Source organism: Canis lupus, chromosome 8, assembly GCF_011100685.1.
Source record: "Canis lupus familiaris isolate Mischka breed German Shepherd chromosome 8, alternate assembly UU_Cfam_GSD_1.0, whole genome shotgun sequence".
Classification (NCBI taxonomy): domain Eukaryota; kingdom Metazoa; phylum Chordata; class Mammalia; order Carnivora; family Canidae; genus Canis; species Canis lupus.
The window spans coordinates 10,262,060-10,281,938 of record NC_049229.1 but is presented as its reverse complement, the minus strand read 5'-3'; the positions used below and the strand labels follow the sequence as shown (position 1 = coordinate 10,281,938).

At 37.9% G+C, this 19,879-nt stretch overlaps 1 long non-coding RNA gene across 1 annotated transcript in view; it reads left to right on the top strand.

The window, feature by feature from the left end:
- Positions 1-15,155, top strand: part of LOC119876486 — an 82,483-nt gene extending 67,328 nt beyond the window's left edge. The window contains exons 2-3 of the long non-coding RNA XR_005363097.1: positions 8,594-8,712; positions 15,105-15,155. This is a non-coding gene — a long non-coding RNA (uncharacterized LOC119876486). The remainder of the gene's footprint in view (positions 1-8,593; positions 8,713-15,104) is intronic.
- Positions 15,156-19,879: the final 4,724 nt, after the last annotated feature.

Here is a 19,879-nt window from a genome sequence, read left to right as displayed (position 1 = left end):
GATTCTCAGTGCCTAGAACTGTGTCTGACACTGATGAGTTTAACAAATATTTATTCAATAATGGTTGATAAATATTGAAGAGCTTTGGGTTTGGAAGAGAAATGTTTACCTAGACAAAGTGTACTCATTTTTACATTGCTAGTGGATATTAGCTGTGATGTATTAATAGTGAGGGATACAGTAATTATTGATATTTAGAGGTTGATGGATGTCAGGAAAAAGCATCTGTACTGAGACTGGAAGCCTGGGTCCTGATATTTACACTATGTCAGCTGTGGAATATTATGAGCCAGCCTAAGGTCTAATTAGAATATTTGAAAATTTAAAACATTAGAGAACACATGTGAACCATTCTTGAGGAATTATAGATTTTATAATGTGGGTTGTTTGGGAAGTAGGCCGCCTCACATTCTAGAGAATGTTCATTGCAATATTGCCTATGACAGAAAACAATTGAAAACAACTTAAATGTTCATCAGTATGGGAATCGGTAAATACATTATACTATAGCCACAATGGAGCATTGTGGAAGGGTAAAATCACTAAACTAGAGATCTTGATTTATTTTTATTTATTTTTTAGAAGATTTTATTTACTTATTCATGAGAGACACACACACAGAGAGAGAGAGAGAGAGAGAGAGAGAGAGGCAGAGACACAGGCAGAGGGAGAAGCAGGCTCCATGTAGGGACCCTGACATGGGACTTGATTCCAGGTCTCCAAGGATCACGCCCTGGGCTGAAGGTGGCACTAAACCGCTGAGCCACCTGGGCTGCCCAAGATCTTGATTTAGCAGTGTGAATAGATCTCAAAATCTAATAATGAGTTGAAAAGAGCAATTTGGCATTGATGGTAAAGATACATATCTAAGTAGAAACTTCTAGGGCAAGAAGATGGGGAATGGGATCAGGGACTGGTAAAAAGTCTTCAATAGCATCTAAAACATTTTCTTTCCCTAAAATTTTGCAAGCCAACATACAATTTAAAAATCAAGGTGTTGTTATTCTCTAGGGTTTGCTATATATTTGAAACATTTTATGTGAGCTGTATCTATATCAAGAGATGACATGCCACATTAATTCAATAGTATGTGTGTGTCATAGTGCTAGAGGTAGAGGATTATAGAGAACTCATGTAAGACATGGATCTTGCCGAATGCCTAGGTGGCTCAGTGGTTGAGTATCTGCCTTCAGCTCAGGGCATGATCCTGGGGTCCTGGGATCGAGTCCTACATTGATTGGGCTCCCCACAGGGAGACTGCTCCTCCCTCTACCTATGTCTCTGCCTTTCTCTGTGTGTTTTTCATGAATAAATAAATAAAATCTTAAAAAAAATGGGTCTTGCTCCTCAGAAGTCTGCTTTTTTTAAAAAAAGATTTACTTACTTATTTGAGAAAGCATGCACGAGTACAAGTGGGGGCAGGGGCAGAGGGAGAGAAACCCAAGCAGACTCCCTGCTGAGTGTGGAGCCTAATACAGGGCTCTATCCTATGACCTATAAGACCATAACCTGAGCCAAAATAATGAGTTGGATATTTAACTGACTGAGCCACCCAGGGGTCCCAAGCTTAGAAATCGTTTTTTTTTTTTTTATTTGAGATGATAATGTATACCTACATAAAGCAGTTGAGGCATGTAAATAGGCATGTAATTATGTATCAAAATGAGGAGTAAAAGCATGGTAATTAGAGTCCCTGGAGCAGCTGGAGAACCTATTGGAGGACAGGTAACTTGAAAAGTGAATTTGGGCAGAGAGAAAGAAAGTTCAGTACCTTCCATCCTGGAGAAGCTTCATATGCCTAGGTTAAAAGGCACTAGGAGAAGCTATCCTCTAGAATGAAGAGGGTTTTGTTGGATAAAAAAACTGAATAGATACTATTAAAGATACTCTGAGGTAGTTTAATGCCAGGTCTAGGAATTTAAACACTATCCGATGATTAAGTGGGAAACCACTGACAGCTGTGAGAATTGGAGTGACATGGTTGATTTGATTTCATTGAATATTAATCTGATTGTGGTGTTCAGGGTGGACTGGAATAAGGGAAGACTGGTAATATGGAACTCAGGTGGCTGTTTCAGCTTTGCCCTGATGAGCTCATCTAACCATACATACCTGCCAGAGGCCCCATCTCCAAATGCCATCACGTTAGGGGTCAGGGCTTCAACATAGGGATTGTAGGGGATACAAACATTCAGTCTATAATAGTAAGGAATTATCCAGAGGTTCTCATGGCTATTAAGTACCAAAGCCTGCAATCATACCTAGATCTTTTTTATTCCAAAATTTTTGTTGAAATTTTGAAAAATGGATCACAATGACTTGTGGGGTGATTGGATCTAGAAGATGAAAGAGGGGTGCCTGAATGACTCAGTCAGTTAAGCATCTGCCTTTGGCTCAGGTGATGATCCCAGGGTCCTGGGATTGAGTCCTGCACTGGGCTCCTTGCTCAGCGGGGAGCCTGCTTCTCTCTCTCTTTCTGACGACTGCTCCCCCTGCTTGTGCTCTTTCTCTCTCTCTCTGCCAAATAAATAAAACCTTAAAAAAATGAAAGAGAAGGAAGGAATAAAAGAATCATGAGATTTTGGTTGCCAGGAAAGGGCTTGATGGAAACTGGAAACTTGCGAGGGTAAGCTAGTTTGATGGAGGCAAAATGAGTTTGTTGTGGAAGATGGAAAGTTTGAATTGATGGTGGGCCATCCCAGTGCAGATGGTTTGTAGATTGATGGAAATCTTGTGGTTTAAACTCTCAGATCTAAAGTGTTGAAAGTCATCAGCATAGAGGTGGTAATTAAAGCCTGAAGACAACAGTTCCCAGAAGGAATGAGTAGAAACATAAAGAGAAGCAGACATTCTCTTCAAACTGTGTTAAGAGAGTAGATTTTATATTAAGTGTCCTTACTACCATTTGGTGCATGAGTGAACGAGAGGCTCGGGGGAGTAGAATGATAAAGACAGAGATAGAGAGACAAGAGTGTCTTTAGGAATGCCCCCACCTATAACTTTTCACTTGGTGAAATAGATGTACAAACAAGAAAAATTAAAAAAAAAAAAAGAAAACAACCAGAGAAAAACTGCTCCTTGGTTGGTTGGTGTCACTGAAGTCTGTTCCTTGAAGGGATTTAAGGAAGAAGAGGATGACTGAATATGTCAAATATGAGAGCATTGGTTAAAGAGGGTGAAAACAGGCCCTGGGTGGTTGTAATGTTCGGTCATTCAGTGAAAAGTCCATAGGAATAGGAAGAGATCTAGTAAGTGTGGTTCCCAGACTTTTTAATTTCACAGACCAGTAATAGTTAAAAAAATATTTAAGGGAACTAAATAAATAAGACCATTTAAAACACTACAATCTCTTATCTAGCCCATTTTCATAAAAGGGAAAAAAAACCCTTTTTACATAAATGGAGAAGGTCATAATCATAGGGTAAAAGACAGTTTGTGCTAAGGGGTAGCATTTTTGATGTGCATTGGTGCAAAGTTAATCCCCGACTAGAGCAGAACTTGCATCTGGGAACCACTGGAACAGAACAATACAATACAAACAACGTGGGGTCTCTAACTCACATTCCCAGTAAGTCTGATGTGTTATTGTTTCTAAAACCGAGTTTTAACAAACAAACAAACCACTTTTGTTTATAAGACATCTTCCCACAGAGCACCAAAGAGGAGGTCTCAGGAAGTTCAGTAGATCTTTACACACAAAATAGAGGCAGGTCAAAATTAACCAAGTGGTGGGGATATTCGGAGAATATTCTCGGTGAGAGCGGCATCCCAAGTTGAGGAGTGAGTGAGACTGGACAAGTAGTAATAGTTTGTCCTGTAAAATTGGAGTTGAATTTTCACACATGACTGGGAGAAAAACCATGGCTTATTTATTCCCTGACATTTTAAGGTATATTTAGATTTTAAGAGGAATCCAGGAGTCAGCTAATTCCTCAGGTCCAATTATTCTTGTTGCCGGATGTAAATACAACCCTAACTCTCTGAAGTAGCTCTGAAACACTAATTTTCTACCCTCTGTGTGCCTGCCACACCAACACGGAGCATTGGAAGCTTGACTTCATTGCCAAACCGTATGAATTGGGCCAGTTCAGAATGGGCAGCCCTCAGGACTGGGGCTAGGTTGGAGCGAGACCAGATTCAGAAATAAAAGAAGCCCTAACAATGCTATGATCCACTGAAGCACAAGTTCCACATGGGATGTTTACATGGGAAAGCTGAAGTTTTATTGCACCAAAACAGTTTTCTGCTGGTTGAAGAAAGAAAGAGTAAGAGACTAATTATGCAGGCTCAAATAACAACAACAAAAATGTATTATGCATTAAAATCTGTTTTGATTTTTAAAAATAAATACCTCTCATGCAGACACTGAAATGAACAGATTTCAGTGCCAAAGGAGATAAAAATTGCCCACCCACTCACCACAAAATACTATCCTTGATCTGTAGTATAGGTTTCTATTGCTTCTGCAACTATATCTGGTAGTCATTGCTTTCACCAACTGTTCCCTTAAGTTTGAAATTACTGTCTTTGGTCAAATTCCTTCATTAGAGTGATCTACAAGAAATAGATATTTCTAAATTCTGGGAAATAACTTCTACAGGTCAAAATAACACTGTGCTGATGTTAATGAAACCATCAACATGAAAAACATTTCCTCAGAAAGTACTCTTTTGTCATCAAACAGTCTCTAAGGAAAAAACCAACAACAATACTTATAAAACATACTTCCAAAGGCCCATCTTAATTATTCTCCTTTTAGTATGCAAGGTAAATATATACAGAAAAGCACACACAACACGTATAGACAACTGCAAGAATAATCGTAAGGCAACCACCATTCAGATGAAGTAGTTGAACTTTGCTAGCACAGCCCCATCATCCCATCTAGATTAACAGATGCCTTAATTTTTAAAATAATAATTCCTCCCTTTTCCCAAAGTTATAGTCTCTATGTATGCATCCCTTATCAATACAGTTTAGTTTTGTCTCTTTTTGAATTTATGTCTCTGGATGCTTTTATAGGGGATTTTCTTTTTGTCTCTGGTTCTCAGAATTTTTACTAAGATGTGTTCTGGGGTTGGCTGCAGGTCCTAAATTGTCTGTTGGTTTGGAAAATTCTCAGCCATTATCACTATTGCTTCATTATTATCCCAGTTTCTCTTTTCCCTCATTCTGTATCATAACTGTATTTCCTGTAGAGCTAGTCTTTCCCTGCCCCTTAGATGAAACCACAGGTAATTCTATCTTTTCTAGTTATTTTAAGGTAATGAAAAGTCTTCTGGTCACTTTAGTCCTTCCAAAAGTTCAATTATTAAAATGCCCATAGTAAAAAATTTTCACTTCGTTAAGTTTCTTTAACACCTTTATTGAAGTATAATTTACATACCATAAAATTCTTCCACAGTAAATGTACAATTTGATGATGTTTAGTAATGTACACACTTGTGAAACCATACCCATACTCACTTGTGGTCTATCCTAACTCCTAACTCCAGCCCCAAGAAACCACTCATCTGCTTTCTGTCTCTATTTTTGACTCTTCTAGAAATTTCATATAAATGAAGTCACATAAAACAAATGTGTGGCATTTTGTGTTTAGTTTCTTCCATTCAGTGTAATGTTTTTTTAAAAAAGATTTTATTTATTTGTTCATAAGAGACACAGTGAGGTAGAGACATAGACAGAGGGAGAAGCAGGTGCCCTGTGGGGATCCCGATGTAGAACTCTATCCCAGGACCCCAGGATCACTACCTGAGCCAAAGGCAGACACTCAACCACTGAGCCACCCAAGGGCCCCCAGCATAATGTTTCTGAGGCTCATTCATGATGTTGTATATATTAGTATATCTCTATCAGTAGTTTGCTCCTTTGCACTGCTGAATAGTATTCCATCGTACACCACATTGTGTTCATCCATTCACTGGCTGAGGGACGTTTGGATTGTTTCCAGTTTAGGGCTATTCTGACTAAGCTGCTATGATAAAGGTCTTTGTTTAGATCTATTTTTATTTTCTCTGAGGTAGATACCTAGGAGCGGAATTGCTGGATGATGTGGTAAATTTACGTTTAACTTTGTAAAAAACTACCAAACTGCTTTCCAAAGCTGCTGTACCATTTTACACTCCCACTAGGACTGTGCAATCTACTGATAGCGATCTTTGCTGACAATTGTTATTGTCTTTTTTTTTTTTTTTTAGTTTTTTTCTAACCTTTATTTTTAAGCAATCTCGACACCCAGCTTGGGGCTCGAATTTACAATCCCAAGATCAAGAGCTGCATGTTCTATGGCTGAGCCAGCCAGGGACCCCATTATTGTCTCCTTTATGGCCAGTCTAGTGCGTGATGGTGCTTCATTGTGGTTTTAATGTGCATTTTCCTAATGAAAAATGTTGAGTATCTTTTCATTTACATATTAGCTGTTCATATGTCTTCTGTGAAATGTCCTTTCAGATCATTTACTGGTTATATGTCCTTTATGAGATTAGGACATATTTCTTTCCTCAACCTTTTCATTTTCTCAATGATGCCTTTTGAAAAAGTCCAATTATCTTTTTTTTTCTTTATGGATCATGCTTTTGGTATCATATCTAAGAAACTGAGAAGCTATTTGAGAGGTAAAGATATTATTAAGATAACACAATGTTATGGAAACTCAGGGAAGGTAAAGTTTTATAAAGAAGGAGGATAATCACTAGTGCCAAAACTTGCCAAAGATTCAGGACGGATGAATCAGGCAAAAGGGCCATTAAATTTGGAGAATAATAACTGGTGATTGATATTTATTGGTTGCTTATTTTGTGCTAGGCTCCTATACTAAGTGTGATCTCATTTCTAGTTTCAGTAAATAGAAGAGGATTAGATACTTTTCTTGAATTTTGGTATCAACCCATTTTTCCCCCTCTTCTAAAAATATTTATTCAGAGAGCATAGCATAGGACTTAGAGATAGGAAGTTGTTTTTAAGTCTGGCTCTACAACTTACTATGGGCAAGCCCCTTACCTTTCTCACCTGTTGCCTCATTTGTAAAATATGAATAATCAGTACTAATGTGGGGAGCAGGAGAGTTGCAAAGGTAATGCATGCAAAGCATCCAGCATATTGCCTGGTCTGTTGTACATGCTCAAAAGCAGAAGTTGTAATTACTAGTTGTCACAATCAGATGAAGATCTGAAAATGTTTTATAAACTGTTACACTCTATAAAATATATTATTGGAATTACTTAGTGTTTTTGGAAACATAATATGCCATGTTATATATTGTCCTATTCTAATTTTTAAAAATCCAAAAAATGTTGATCATAAAGTACCTGGATTTCTCCAAGTTCTTTTCCATCATCCAAAGAATATAACCAGTGCTTTTTTTTTAACAGCTTTGTTAAGGTATGATTCACTTACCATGTAATTCACCCATTGTGTACAACTCAGTGACTTATATCCAGAATGTACAATCTTCACCATTATCAATTTTAGAAAATTTTCATCACCGCAAAATAGAACTGTACCCATTAGCAGACTCTGATTATCTTCAAAGTTTGCTCTCCCTAGGCAATAAGTAATCTACTTTCCATCTTTATAAATACACTTACTTTGGAGATTTCATATAAATCATACAATAATATGTGACCTTTTGTGATTGGCTTCTCTTTAAAGAAAACCAGAGCTGGACAGCAGTTAAAGTGGTAATAACAGTTTTTATTCAGGAACTATTGCAGTAGGGGAAATAAGACCTCAATATAACACAGGGCTCTTCTGAATATGGTGTGGATAAGTGGGATTTTTATAGCTAAGCAGGAGGTTGTGGGGGTGGACGTTGGTGGATGGAAAATTGCTAAGAGGAGATATTGCAGGTAAGGGAATTTCTTACTAAACTGAACTATCAGATTTCTTGCTGAAGGCAGGCCAGAGTGACCAGATATCCCCGTGAGAGAGCAATGCTGAGGAATTTGATCAATATCAAGTATGAGGATTCTTTCTAAAACTAAGCTATATAGACCTGAGGACAAAGCCCAAAGATGGCACCCAGTGGAGAAGAGGTCTTAGAAGAGACTGACTAAAGTTGGGTCAAGGAGAGAATCATTCTCATTTCTTACGCTAGGGGAATGCTTCAAATTGCATTCATGTTACACCATGTCTCACCACTTCCTTCCTATTTATTGTGGGGGAATATCCCATGGCATAGATAAACCAAATTTTATTCATCCACTGTTTGTCCAGTTAATGGGCATTTGGAGTCTTTCCATTTTTTGACTTTTGTGGGTACCACTATTAATATTCATGTACAGGAATTCATGTGGACATATGTTTTCATTTCTCTTGGGTATATACCTAAGAGGGAATTGTTGGGTCATCCAGTAACTCTACACTTAAACTTTTGAGAAATTGCCAGACTGTTTTCCAAAGTGGCTATCCCATGTTACATTCCACCAGCAGTGTATGAGGCTTCTGATTTTTCCACAACATTCCCAACACCTATTATTATCTGTCTGTTCTATTATGGCCAGGCTGGGGTTGAAGCGGTATCTCATTGTGGTTTTAATTTGCATTTCCTGATGGCTAATGGTTTGAGCATTAACCAAGATTCTTTTAATCCCAGCGAAATATGGACAGTGGACGCTTGAGGAGAGAGAACCTTCTGCAAATGGCCTATTAGCATGTTACTGTTGGAGCACATTCATCAGTTCTTCCTGAGATGGGCAAACACTGTGAAGGCAAGTGGACTTACTCATTTCCTTCAGACCTTGTAATCTCATCAATTTATATTCTATGGGATCCCTGGGTGGCACAGCGGTTTGGCGCCTGCCTTTGGCCCAGGGCGCGATCCTGGAGACCCAGGATCGAATCCCACATCGGGCTCCCGGTGCATGGAGCCTGCTTCTCCCTCGGCCTGTGTCTCTGCCTCTCTCTCTCTCTCTCTCTCTGTGACTATCATAAAAAAAAAAATTGTGTTCTAGTTCATCATTTCTGATCTAATGCACATATTGGTCACATGTCACTCCAAATTACATTGCTCACACCCTGCCCCAACTTATGAAAACGAAAAAGAGAAAAAAGAGTTTGGTACCTTAGTAAGAGACTCCATAGATTCATGACTTGATTTGAAAAAAATTGGTGCAATCTTGTATTGTTGCCGAAGTCTTGAATCATAGATCAAAAGTCTCTCTTCATGGTCGCTAGTAAACAAGGAAAATCTTTCTTCTCTTTGCATAGATAGGAGTCAGCAAGCCATTTCTGTAAACAGCTGGGTAGTTAATATTTTTAGCTTTGTGAATCATAGAGTTGCTGTTTCAGACACTGCAGTTATAATGCAAAAGTAGCCAAACACCATACTTAAAGAAATGGATGTGATTGCATTCTAATAAAACTTTATTTACAAAAACAGGCTTTGGGCCAAATTTGGCCCATAGGATATAGTTTGCAGATCTCTGATGTAGAAGAAATGGGAGATTCTTGGGAAGATGTTTATATAGTAACTGAAAATGAACACGAGGGGATGCTTTTTTATTTTTCCTACACAGATGTTTTACAACTAAACTTGGCTTCTTACTTCACTGGGTGGGTCAACTGATTAATTTTGCAGAGGTTATTTGTCCCTTTCCTTAAAAAAAATTTTTTTTTTGTTGCTAGGACAGCATCTTTGAGGCATTTAAAACTAGATCAGAGACAATTTCAGAGTCACCTTTAGAACAACTTATTCTCATTTTTTTTGGCTATTTCTGTTTTTCTTTCTTTCTTAAAGTCTGAGAGCACATAGATATTTATTTAATTATTCCATTAATTTAATCCATTATTTTTGATCAGTTTAAACTTTTTTTCTGGTGCATCTCATTTCTATTACAGTGGAAGAGCCTATAAAATACTAGTTATTGATACACATGATAGGACAGCCAACTAGGGAAAAACTCTTTTATGTCTCATTTCCATGTCTAGATTACTACCTGTTGTCTTTAAGAATACTCTTTAAGCAGCTTAACTGATTCAAAATTTAGAGTAGAATAGAATCATGAGGTTAATAACCTTCTGGGTTGAGAGGGTGGGCTGGGGCAGGAATTTGAGGAAATGTTGAACCACATCTATGATCTTTCCTAGGACTCTTCCTAGCTATATAATGCAGTAGATTCCTCTAGGGCTCAAGCTAGTTAAGGAACATTTCTATCACTTGTGGCTTAAAGAGTCCTACCTAATGCAGAGACTTCATATTGGCACTGAGATTCAAAAGATTATGGCTGTATACTATGTAGACAAGGGAGGGAACAGGGTCCAGGCAGAGAGAATAGCAAGTATGAGGGACAGAGCATGGAAGCAGATGAAAACATTGTGTGTTCTGAGAATAGCAGCGACTTCACTATTGCTGGAGACTACAGTAAGAAGAGGTAAGAGATGAAGCTGGATATGCAGATCAAATCATGAAGGACTTTCCATGCCTTTCTGAGGTGTTTAGGTTTTCTATTGCAGGTGAGAATTTCAAGCAAGGGAGCAAAATGAGCAGATTTATGGGCCAGGACACTTGTTCTAATAGTAACATAAAAGAACCAGAATGGAGACAAAAGCACCAGGTGTAGCTCAAGTTGCGGTTGTTTTGCTAAGAGAGGATAAAGGCCAGATCCAGGACCCTGACACTGAGAATGGAGAGAAGGAAAAATATAGGACAGATATCAAGAAGGAAGAATTAAGAGTGATAAAGATGTAGAGAATAAGAGAACAGGGAGGAATCTGGATGACTCCCAGATTTCTGGTTTGGACAGCCAAAGGATGAAGGTGCTAATCATAAAGATAGGAAATAAGGTGTACAAGTATGAAGGGATAGATATAGGGAGGGAGAACAATGGGAAGAAAGATGATGAGTTTAATTTTAGCTATGTTGAGACAGAAGTATATGGTGGTTATTCAGTTGGATTATGCAGGAAGCAGATCTAAATCTTTGTTGAAGAGAGTTCTCAGAAAGAGGTTGTAAGGTGAGAAAAGAAGTATTGACTCCTAGAGATGTAGCCATTTAAATTGTTGTCTGAAGGAATAACAAGAGAAAGAAGAGAAATAACCAAGGGGATGAAATGACCAAAATCAAGGGATGAAATAATTCTAAGAAGTATGGAGAGGTTAAGGGTGTCTGATATTCTAAAGAGGGTGAGCTTTGTAAGAGCTGAAAAAAGTGCATTGAATTTGGCCACTAATGGATAGATAGCTTGTGATTTTTGAAAAAAAAAAAAAAGTTTCAGAGACTCCATGAAGGAAAGGCCCAGATTGTGGAGCTCAGAAGAGGTGTAGAAGGTGAGGACTTGTGGGTGTCCAGTTTAGACAACTCTTTTTCTATGTTTATCTGTGAAGGACAACAGAAAAAATAGCCAGGAAGTTGGGAGCACACGTGTTCATGCATAGTGGACAAAGAGTCACTGAAGAAGGAAAGCATGAAGATAAAGGAGAGAGGAGGAATATTGATTTAGCAAGGACCAAAAAGATGGAGTGGAGGATAGGATCCAGAAAACAGGCAAATAAATAAGTAGTGGACAAAGTGATTGCCCTCGTGTGATTCTTCTTTTTTTCCCATTTTTCTTTTTTCCTTTTTTGAAAAAGGAATATATTTATTTATTTGACAGAATGAGAGAGAGAGAGAGAGAGAGCCAGAGACCACAAGCAAGGAGAACAGGAGAGGGAGAGGGAGAAGCAGGCACCCCACTGAGCAGGGAGTCTGACATGGGGCTCAATCCCAGGACCCTGAGGCGAAGGTAGATACTTAACCCACTGAGCCACCGAAGCACCCCTCCAATTTTTCTGTTGTGGCAAAATACAGATACCATAAAATGAACCATCGTAATAATTTTTAAGTGTATACTTGAGTGGTATTAAATACATTCATAATATTGTACAGCATCACCACTATCCATCTCCATAACTCTTTTCAACAGAAACTCTACATTCATTAAACAGAATCTCCCCATTCTTCACTCTTCCCAGTCCCTGGAAACCACCATTCTACTTTGTTTCTATGATTCTGACTACTCTAAGTATCTGATATAAGTGGAGCCATTATTGTACTTGTCTTTTTGCAATTGGCTTGTTTCACTTAGCACAATATCTTCAAGGTTCATCCATGTTGTAGCATATGTCAAAACTTCCTTTTTAAGACTGAATAATATTTCAATGTGTGAAGTGGATACTTGCATTGCTTCCACATTTTAGCTGCTGTGAATAATGCCGCAGTGGACATGGGTGTACAAGACCTGGCTTTCAATGCTTTTGTGTATAAACCCAGAAGTGGAATTCCTGGGTCATATGGCAGTTTTATTGTTAATGTTTTGAAGAACTGCCATACAGTTTTCCACAGTGACTCTATCATTTTACATTCCCACCAACAGTGCACAAGGGTTCCAAATTCTCCACATCCTTGCCAAGGCTTGTTGTTTTCTGTTGTGATGATAGTAGCTGCTCTAATGGGTGTGAGGAGATATCTCACTGACATTTGGATTTACATTTCCTTAACAATTCGTGATATTGAGCATTTTTCATGTGTTTATTGGCTATCTGTATATATTCTTTGGAGAAATATCTATTTAGGTATTTTACCCATTTTTGAATTGGGTTTTATTGTGGTTGAATTTTAGGAGTTCACTAAATGCTTTAAATATTAATCTATTATCATTGTAAATTCCTTATGATTTGCAAATATTTGTTCCTCATTCTGTGGGTTGCCTTTTTAGTCATTTGACAGTTTTTTTGATGTACAAAACTTTAAAGTGTTCATGAAATCCAGTTTTTTTAAATCAATTTTTTCTTTTGTTGCCTGTCTTTTAGTGTCACACCTAAGAAATCATTGCCAAATCCAACATTAAGTTTTGTCCTATGCTTTCTTCTAAAGGTTTTTAATTTTAGATCTTGTAAATAGGTCTTTGATCCATTTTGAGTTAATTTTTGTATGTGGTGTTAAGTAAAAAGAATCCAACTTCATTCTCTTACATGTGGGTATTCAGTTTCCCCAGCACTATTTGTTGAAAAGAATGCCCTTTCCCCATGGAATGATCTTGTTAACCTTGTCAAAAACTACTTGACTACGGGGATCCCTGGGTGGCACAATGGTTTGGCGCCTGCCTTTGGACCAGGGCGTGATCCTGGAGACCTGGCTTCGAATCCCATGTCGGGCTCCCGGTGCATGGAGCCTGCTTCTCCCTCTGTTATGTCTTTGCCTCTCTCTCTCCGTGTGACTATCATAAAAAAAAAAAAAAAAAGCCTACTTGACTATATATGTGAGGGTTTATTTCTGGACTCTCTATTCTATTCCATTGGTCTGTATGTCTTTCTTTTTGCCAATATCACCATTTTGAGTCCTATAGCTTTGCTAAGTTTTGAAATCAGGAAGTGTGAATCCTTCAGCTTTATTTATCAAGTTATTATGCTTATTCAGGGTCCCTAGGGATTCCATATGAATTTTAGGATGGGTTTCTATTAAAAAATCATGAAATTTTGACAGGAATTGCATTGAGTCTGTGGATTGTGTTGGGTAGTATTGACATCTTAACAGTATTAAGTCTCCCATTCCATGAACATGGAATATTTTTTCATCTATTACATCCTCTCTAATTTCTTTAAGCAGTATTTTTTAGTTTTCAGTGTATAAATGTTTCACCTCTTTGGTTATTCTATTCCTTTTGATGTTATTGTAAACAGAATTATTTTTGTAATTTCTTTTGTAGATTGTTCATGTTAGTATATAGAAATGCAATGGGGTTTTATGTGTTGACTTTGTATCCTTTTACTTTGCTGAATGTATTTAGTAGCTCTAACTCTGTGTGTATGTGTGTGTGCCTGTGTAATCTTCAGGGTTTTCTACATATAAGATCATATTATCTGCAAACAGAGATAATTTTACTTCTTCCTTTCCAATTTGAATGCCTTCTACTTATTTTTCTTGCTTAGTTAATCTGGCTAGAACTTCCAGTACTATGTTAAATAGAAGTGGTGAAAGTGGATATCCTCGCTTGTTCCTGATCTTAGAGGAAAATCTTTCAGCCCTTCACCAATGAGAATAATGTTTGATGTGGGGTTTGCACATATGGCTTTTATTATATTGAGGTAGCTTCCTTCTAAACCTCATTTGTTGTGTGTGTGTGTGTGTGTGTTTAAATCACAAAGGATGTTGAATTTATCAAAAGCTTTTAAAATTTTTTAAATTTTAATTTAAAACTTTTTAAAGTTTTAATTTATTTATTTGACACAGAGCAAGCAAGAAAGAGAGCACAGGCAGCGGGAGCAGGAGAGGGAGAAGCAGACTCCCCACTGAGCAGGGAGGCTGATGCAGGCCAATCCCAGAACCCTAAAAATATGACCTGAGCCAAAGGCAGATGCTTAAGTAACTGAGCCACCCAGGCACTCCTATTTATTTATTTCTAAAATTTGAGTATAGTTGACATATAGTGTTATATTGGTTTCAGGTGTGCAATTTAGTGATTTAACGAGTTTATATATTGTGTTCACCACAAATGTAGCTACCATCTGTCCCATTACATCACTATTATAGTATCATTGACTGTATTCTTTATGCTGTGCCTATTCCTGTGACTATTCATTCCTATATCTTCCTCTCCTCTTTATCCATTTTGCCCAACCCTCCATCTCCTTCCCCTCTGGCAACCATCAGTTTGTTCTCTGTATTTATAGGTCTGATTCTGCTTTTTGGTTGTTTATTCATTTTTAAAAATATTCTACTTATGAGTGGAATTGTATGGTATTTGTCTTTCTTAGACTGACATTTCATTTAACATAATGCCCTTTAGGTCCATCCATGTTGTCTCAAATGGCACAATCTCACCCTTTTTAGTGACTATGTAATATTCCATTATCTATCTATCTATCTATCTATCTATCTATCTATCTATCTATCTAATCTATCTATCTATCTATCTAATCTATCTATCTATCTATCTATCTATCTATCTAATATCTCACACTTTCCTTATCCATTTGCCTATTGAGGGACACTTGGGTTGCTTCTATTGCTTGCTAATGGAAATAATGCTGCAATAAACATAGCCTTGTATATATCTTTTCAAGTTAATGTTTTCATTTTCTAATGTTTTTTTTTATTTTTTTTCTTTATTTATTTATGATAGTCACAGAGAGAGAGAGAGAGAGCGGCAGAGACACAGGCAGAGGGAGAAGCAGGCTCCATGCACTGGGAGCCCGACGTGGGATTCGATCCCGGGTCTCCAGGATCACGCCCTGGGCCAAAGGCAGGCGCCAAACCACTGCGCCACCCAGGGGTCCCCTAATGTTTTCATTTTCTTTGGGTAAATATGGTATTTCTATTTTAAATTTTTTGAGTAATCTCCATGCTGTTTTCCACAGTGGCTGTACCAATTTACATTCCCACCAACAGTGCACAAGGGTTCCTAGAAAATTTTTTCTGCATCAGTTGAAATGATTAGGTGGATTTTCCCTTTATTTTGTTAATGCCATGTTTTATATTGATCAATTTTTATGTGTGAACCATCATTATGTTCCTGGAATAAATATCACTTGGTCTATCGTTAGGTGCATAAATGTTTATAATGGTTTTAAATTCTTGCTTTATTGAAGATTTTTTTTTAAATTTTTTTAAAATTTTTATTTATTTATGATAGTCATCAGAGAGAGAGAGAGAGAGAGAGAGAGGCAGAGGGAGAAGCAGGCTCCATGCACCGGGAGCCCGACATGGGATTCGATCCCGGGTCTCCAGGATCGCGCCCTGGGCCAAAGGCAGGCGCCAAACCGCTGCGCCACCCAGGGATCCCTTTTTTTTTTTTTTTAGATTTTATTAATATATGGTATTCTTGGGGCACCTGGGTGGCTCAGTCAGTTGAGTATCTGCCTTCGGCTCAGGTCATGATCCTGGGGTCCTGGGATCGAGCCCCGCATTGGGCTCCCTGCTCAGCGGGAAGCCTGCTTCTCCCTCTCCCACTCCCCTGGCTTGTGCTTTACTCTGTCAAATAAAGTAAAATAAAAAAAAATCTTTAAAAAAATATATATGAAATTCTTCTTTGTCTCATAATTTTTTTAGAAGTGAAGCTTATTTTTTAAGGTATTAATATAGCTACTTCTCTCTTTTGGTCATTTATTTGCATGAAATATCTTTTCCCATTTTTTCACTTTTTAGACAGCATATTGTTAAATCATGTGTTTTTATCTAGTCTGACAATCTCTGCCTTTTGATTGGAGAGCTTAGCCCACTTACATTTAAGTAATCCTTGATAAGGAGGGACTAACTTTTGTCATTTTAATATTTATTTTCTCTATGCCTACAGCTTTTTTGTCCCTCATTTCCTGCATTACTGTCTCCTTTTGTGTTTAGTTGATTTTTTGGTAATGAAATGTTTAAATTTCTTTCTCATTTATTTTTGTATATGTTCCATAGCTATGTTCTTTGTGATAATGGGGCTTACATCTAACATCCTGAAGTTATAACACTCTAATCTGAATTTATAGCAGCTTCACTTGAATAATGTACTAAAACTCTTCTCCTTTACAGTTCTATTCCCATCCTTTTCAGTAGTCAATGTTACAAAGTTAGATCTTTCTACATGGTTGCCCCAAAACATAAACAAAAAATTCTCTTAAGACAATTAGTTAAAATATGTAGAAGACAAAATGTGAAGGTAAATTATGTAGAACATAAATGTGAACATTTAAAATATGTAGAACACAAAATGTGAAGTTACAAACCAAAGTTCCAATAATACCAGTTTTTAGACAATATTTTAAAAAATATTTTAGTCTCTTAAATCATGTAGAAAAAAAGGAGAGTTACAAAAGTTGTTACAATAATACTAGATTTTTTCATTGCCCATATATTTACTTTATTGAGATCTTTATTTTTTCCTTTTTTTTTTTCTTTTTTTTTTTAGAAAGGTAGAGCAAGAGAGAGCAAGTGGGGAGGGGAGACAGTGAGGCAGAGGAAGAGACAGAGAATCTTAAGCAGGCTCCATGCTGGGCATGGAGCCCAACACAGGGCTCTATCTCATAATCCTGAGATCATGACCTGAGCTAAAATCTACAGGCAGACACTTGATGGACTGAGGCACCTAGGCAGCCAAGATCTTCATCTCTTCATGTGACTTTGGGTTACTGTCTAGCATCCTTTCATTTCACCCTGCAGGACTCCTTTAAGCATGTCTTTCAGGGCAGGTCTAGTGGTAATGAACTCCTTCAGCTTTTGTTTTTCTGGGAATGTCTTAATTTTTCCTTCACTTTTGAAGGACTGTTTTGCCAGATATATGATTCCTGGTTGAGTTTTTTCTTTTAGCACCCACTATGTTTTGGCTTCTACAGTTTCCAATGAGAATCTGCTTATAATCTTATTGAGAAGCCCCTGAATGTGATGAGTAGTCCTCTCTAGTTGCTTTCAAGATTCTCTCTTTGTTTTTCCAAAGTTTGATTATAATGTGTCTTAGTATTAGTCTTTTCAAGTTCATTTTACTTGGAGTTCATTGAGCTTCTTGGATGTTTATACTCATGTTTTTCATCAAGTTTGGGAAGCTTTCAGCCATTATTTCTTCAAATATTCTCTCGGCCAGTTTCTGTCTCTCAAGGTCTTCTGAGGTTTTTCTGATCCATTCCCTGAACATTTCTAATTTTCTAATTTCCCCATATATTCAATTGTTTTTGAATATCCTAGTTTGTAATGTCTGGCTCCCAAAAGAGTCAAAAGAGAAAATGATGGAAGTGCAGGGAAGGGTGCCAGTCCTTTAAATCTCCTGGGAATCACTTCAGCTGCAAGGAAGGGAGCTTGCAATAAAGGGGGGAGAGGCCCCAAAATGCAACAACATTGGCTACCCACCTCTTTGCACCTCTGTGATCAGAAGCAGCAATCAGCAATGAACCATTAGAGCACAGACCCCTAATGCTGGGAGCACAGGGTCCTTTTGCCCACCCCAACTCCCACAAGCTGTGTGCATGCTGCTCCGGGAACAGGTACACAGCTGTCCGCTACAGCCCCGAGGGTGGGGTATGGATAGTACCGTGATAAGAGCCGAAATATCCTGAAATTAACTACAGTATCCCATCTAAGCCTTCCCTTGGAAGTTGCAGGCGCCTATAGACTCCAGAGCTCCAAAATAGTTACATCAGACAGATTCTGCTGGTGCAATTGTTGTCTAGGTGGGGAGATAGATTCCTGGTGCTTCCTGCTCTGCTATCTTTCCAGAAGCCCTCTCCTTAACTGTTTGTCACATTATTGTGTATTTATACAGTTCTTAATATGGTGCTACTTTGTGAGGACACTAGGTAAGTAGAAGATACGGTCCTATGACTATTGCGAAGTTCACTTTAGCTGGAGAGATAAACAGAAACAAATACTGATCAGTGTTAAGTGATCAGTAATGCATAACAAAGTGCAAGAATTTTGACTGGAAGGACACTCTTACCCTTGCTTGTCTCTTCCTGACCCATGACAAACAACAGTAACTAGCCACAATGTTTTCTTACCTGCCCAGTCTGGGGCTTGGCATTCATCACAGGCTTTCTCCAACAGTTTATAAGAGTTGATGCTTGAGTTAAAAGCTGTTTGCTATCCCTAGTCTATGGTAAATATGTTAAGTACCTTAAGAACTTGAAGAGAGTTACATTATTTCCCAGGATAAACTGTATGTTTTCCAAGGAAAAGGACAATATGTTCTATTTCTTTGGTAGTTCCCACAACGTTATAATGAGAGGTTCAATTAAGGCTTGTTGAATTAATTTTATGATTTTAAGAGATTTTATCATAAGGAAACAACAACTTAATATGTGTTAACACATTGTTTATAGTACTTCTTTAAGTGCTAAGAAAAATCTTAGTCTTTAAGAATTTCTATTCCAGTGTCCGACAGCTTTTTCTACCCTTGCCATTTAAACTCATTTTCTCTTATTTTCTTTGTCCTTATGGAAGATGGAAAACAGCTGGGCAGCATCTTCAGCTAATACTTGTTAAATGCCTCCTTAAAAATAATCCTTTAGCTTGAGGACATTATGCTAAGTGAAATAAGCCAGTCACAGATGGGTAAGTACTGCATAATTCCACTTCTGTGAAGTATCTAGAGTAGTCAGACTCATTGGGTACCAAGTACAATGTTGGTTGTGTGGACCAGGAGGGAGGAAGCCCAGTTGAGTTATTGTTTCATGGATACAGAGGTTCGATTTTGCCAGATGAAAAGAGTTCTGTGGATGGATGGTAGTGCCATAATGTGTACCTGATGGTATTAAAGTACCCATTTAAAAACAGGATGATTAAAAAATCCCTTACTTGCATAGAGAGGCATGTCTTGAGAAGACAGCTAAGAAACCATTACCCAGGGACTTCACTGTCCACAGGATTCTTTGCTTTATTTCCTATTTGTTTCTCGTCTCTCTTTGTGGCCCCTCTTTCCCTTCTTCCAGAAAGTTTTGTTCTCTTCTCTGGACCATCTTCAAGCTTTCCACAAACCAGATGTCGTTTTGGAAAAATGGCAAAGCCAGTGTAGCGGGGAGGCTGTCTCAAAGGTCCTCCGGTTTTGTGCCATGTTAAGGTGGCTGTGTCTGCTAAATAGCCATGCAGCATCGCCCATGGTTTGTTCTAATCCATTGATATGCCTTCTCTTCTTTTCATCCATAAAACTGGGGCTGATGAGCTCCAATGGAATGTATAGCTCACCATTACCTTTGATAGCCATTACCTTTTCACTGTGAATTTACAGATTAATGTTGCTATCATTTGGGGGCTTATGTGCTGAAATACGCTTTGGTTTTTCAAAATTAAGAATTCAATACAAATTGAAAGCACCAAACTTGTGAACTTGTTTTTCCATTTTCACCATCTCTATTCTCTACTGAACTTTACTCTGTTGGAATCATATTTTTAAAAAATACCTCCCGTCCCAACTTTTTGATTAAAAATTGCAAT